This window comes from Athene cunicularia (assembly GCF_003259725.1).
Source record: "Athene cunicularia isolate RWA chromosome 14 unlocalized genomic scaffold, athCun1 chr14_part1, whole genome shotgun sequence".
NCBI lineage: Eukaryota > Metazoa > Chordata > Aves > Strigiformes > Strigidae > Athene > Athene cunicularia.
The window spans coordinates 16,273,434-16,277,534 of NW_020799118.1; positions in this window are offsets into that span (position 1 = coordinate 16,273,434).

Genomic DNA, 4,101 nt, shown 5'->3' on the forward strand with positions numbered 1-4,101 from the left:
GTGCTCTGGGGCCACTCGGCTGCCGAGTGGCACCTTCCAGATAAGGATGAAAGTGCCGGCAGTGAGGGGGCTCGTTGGCCGGAGGCTGGCAGCCCCGCCTGGCCCCGCCAGCCCTGCCCGCGCCCACGGCTGGCTGCCAAGCTGGCAGGTGAAGGGGCTGGAGGAACAAGCCCGGCTGCGGATGCCGGGAACACCATAGGGGGGGAAGTTTGCTGTGGGCATGTTACGGGAGAGGGAGGAGGAAGAGGAGGGTGGGGAGAGGGGACGGGGACAAGGACGCAACAAGGGGCGTGGGGTCCCCTGGGGCAGCTGCCTGGTGCTATGAAATGTCTGGGGGCCTTTGGGGTGCCACGGTGACCCTCACCCCCTCCAGGCCTTGGCAGGCAGGGGAACAGGGCAGGCTCGAGATTTTTGGGGAGTCTCCATTTAAATGAAAGCTGCAGTGATGGCTTTGAGTCTGACCGCTTTGGAGACCATCTTCTCCTACCATCTTTTCATCTTTGTCAGTGTGGGCTTTCATAGTCACCCACTGTGCCCTGGCTGGCCCCTGGGGAAGGAGAAAATAAACTAAGAAACAGAACCAGGGCAAGGGTGAAGCTGTCTCAGCAAAGGAGGGAGGGAAGCAGCTGTATCAGCTTTAAAAATAGCCCCCTACAAACAGAGAGTGACACCCCATGATTGCACTGCCAGGACCCATCACCGCCTCAGTGACTTCGCTCCTGTCACCAGCAAAAGCTGAGGTTTGGCTTCCCTGGGGCACCCAGAGCAAGTCACAACCATGGGTCTGGCCCCGTAACAGTCGCCCACTGGGTTTCTCCCCGCTGGCCGCGCTCTGCCTGGAGCGTGCTGGTGCTGTGCTGGATGGGGTGGCCACAGAAAGAGCGTCCCCACTGTTTGGCCTGTGCTCGGGTCCCCCCCCCCACTGGGTTGCACTGGGAGATGCCCAGACCCGGCCGTCACCTGCAGAGCCATAGCCCGGAGCTGTGTCCCCATCCGGCCTCGGCTCGTTCCACAGACACCAGCAGAGCTGAAGCCCGTCGGCCAAGGGCAGCCAAGCTGCCGCCAGACCACAGCAAAGCTTTCCCCCTTGCGTTCCAGGGCTAAGGGGAAGGAAGGAGCCAGCCCAGCTCAGTGAGTTGCCACCCCTCAGCAGAGCCACACGTGCGCTTTGAAATGTGAATAATGCAGGTTGGCGGGGCGTGGGGATGGCAGGTACCTTCCCACCCAGAGTAGTCTGGCGGACGGCTTGTCATCGCTACGTTTGCCTTGTCCCACTGCTTGTCACCATGTTGCACAGCGTCCTGCTGCCTCCGCAGTGGGAATGGCATGATGGAAGCCTCGCCCTGGCTCTGCGCCCCGGCGCTGGCCACAGCGTGGGGGCCCTGGGCCCGTCTCGGACGATGCCTGCAGCCAGCAGCACAGTCATAGGTGGCCATGTCCTGGGGAGGATCTGGGACAGTCGGTGCCTGCGGTAACACGCCAGAGCCTCATGTCAGCCCCGGGCTGAGCCACCCGTCCACACCCCTGCTTGAGCCCCGGTTTGATCCTCCCCAATTACAGCCGCCTCCGTTCTCCCTGTGACCTTCCCTGTTGCCTCATGCAGTTCCTCTCCATGTCTGCCTTTGAAGGAAGCTGAGCGATTAGATCAAAACAAAAGTCTTGCCAAAGAAAGTATTTACAGGCTTCTCGTGGCTCCTAGAACAGAGATGGGGGATGTTGCAACAAGTCACAGTGGCATCTCGGTGACTCAGTTTGCACCTGGGAAAGGCACCATGCAGGAGGGGTGGGGGGGACTGAGCAGGGACACAGGAGAAACCCACAGGACGCTGCCAGAAAAGGGCAGCCCGGTATCAGGCAGCTCAGGAGTGCTTGCCTGGGGGATGGCCCTCTCTTGGCACTCTCTCATCAGCATCTGAAAGGAGCAATCAGCCCCTGTGCTGGCGGGCCAAGCCTGCCAACCCCATTCCTGCTACCTGCTGGTGGTTTGGGTGTCCCCAAGATGGCTGGCTGTAGCCGTACCCCACCACCTTCCCTTGCTGGCTGTTGTTACCTCCATGTCCCAGGAAGTTATTCCCAGGGTGCTGAGGCCACCCATCACCAGCAGCAGGGATGCCCATCACACTGTTTCAGGCCATCTGCCTGGTTCAGAAACCCCAGCCCTGCCCGCCCCACACCTGTTTTCAGGGTTAAACCTGTTTTAAAGATGCTGCTGGCATCAGGAAACCAACTTATCTACCCACTGAGGCAATGACTCCCCTTCACCATTCAAACAACACCCAAAATGCAGGCCAGGCTGGCAGAGGTGCTGCAGGGGGACACGCCAGTGAGTCCCCAGGACTGCCATGCCAGCTCAGACACAGGGCCTCGACCCTGCACAGGGTGCGCTGGCTCCTCACCTCACCTCCTGCAGCCAGCAGCAGAATGCAGATGCTGGGAAGAGGAACACTGCTAAATAATTTCTCCTTCAGTTCCTCTGCTTTCCCAACAGCCCTCCTGCCCTAGTGTGGGAGGAGTATCTGGGCAAGGACTTTGGCCGGTGTTCACTACCGCTGCCTTTGTGCCACCACCTCTGCGTGGCTCCCTGCTCTCCATCCCACGCCCCTGCTGCCCTGCTGCTCCCTGCCAGCACAGGAGGGAGCGTGAGCAGCGCAGACACCCCGTAATGCCCAGCAGCACCTTCCTCCGGGGCAGCCGGTGGCTTGGGGACATGCAGTGAGGGCTTCCCTGGACACCCCACCCCGTGAGCCACTGGGCCAGGGACAAACACACCACCTTGTGCTGAGAGCGTTCCCCATCTTGTCCTAGTTTCTTCCCGCTCACTGCAGTGCTGGGTGGTGCAATCCTGGGACTGGCATTTTTTACCTCAAGAGCCACCACCCAGGAGTGAAACAAACACCAGGATGATGGTTCCCATGAAAGTGGGGGAGCAGATCCAGCACCTTCTGCTCCCCCAGACTCACCAGAAGAGCCCTGCTCCTGCCTACTCCCAGCGCCAGTAGCACACACAGCCACACACCCCCCTGCCCTCCTCCTGGGCGTTATCAGCAGTGCAATGCCAAGGGTTCATTGCTGCAGACTGGGAGTGTGTGTGTGCACACAAATGCTCCAGCCCTCACTGGCCATGTGCAGAGGGATCAGCCAGGCAGGCTCAAACGACCATTTTTCTTGAGAACGCTGGCTGCATAAAAAGCAGAAGGGATGAGGGGTTCCCAGATGGTCTTATTCTAGGGAAAGATGTGTGCTTGTTGCTTCCCAGGCAAGACCTAGAGGGCTGCTGCAGCTCGTCCTCCCGGGCACCTGCAGCACCAGTGTGGTGGTGAAGAGGTGCGGCTTGTCCTGCCTGCGAGACCACCACGGGGCTTGGGGAGGAGAGGCTGTTCCCCATGCTCGGCGAGAATGAAGCCACCTTGCTGCCTTGCCCCGGGTGCAGATGCTTGTTGGGGCAAGGACTAGATCCCTCAGGCTCCTTTTCTCTGAGGGTGGATTCCCTCTTCCCTTGCCCCTCAGGGCACGCCGGCTCGCAGCCCCACAGCCTTGGCTGCCAGACTGGAGTCTCCAGGTGTGTCCCTCTGCTCTGGAAGCTCTGGGGAGATGTGCAGGGAAGACGGATTCCTCTTGCAGTGCTCAGACACAGGAAGATTTCCATGGGTTGGGAAGGTTGGCACAGCGGGAAACTTTCCAGGATCCCCTGCTGCTCTTCCCAATCCCTGCCCTCCCCGAAGTGCGATTCCCCTGGCAGGGCTCTGCAGGGAGTTGGTGAAGTCTCTGACCACACCAGCCTCCTGCAAAGTGTCCCTGCTCTGTCCCCGTGTCCCCGCTGGGGGTTACAACGCCCTTGATAGGCCCCAGTGCACCACCAGCAGGGAGGAGACATGGCTGGAAGCATCTGCTACCACTGCTCCTCCTTTGCCTGGGTAAGCATCCCGCTGCGATCAGAGAGGTGACAGACGGAGCTGGGGAGGCAGCACAGCCCAGGACCCGCACAGACAGGCTCTGTCTGCACTGCCCAGCTGCTGCCCGAGGGCAGGCCAGTTGTCCCTTCACCCCAGAGAGGCAGCCAGTGTCCCCATGGCCACTTCTCGTGGGTGTGCAGGCAGCCCT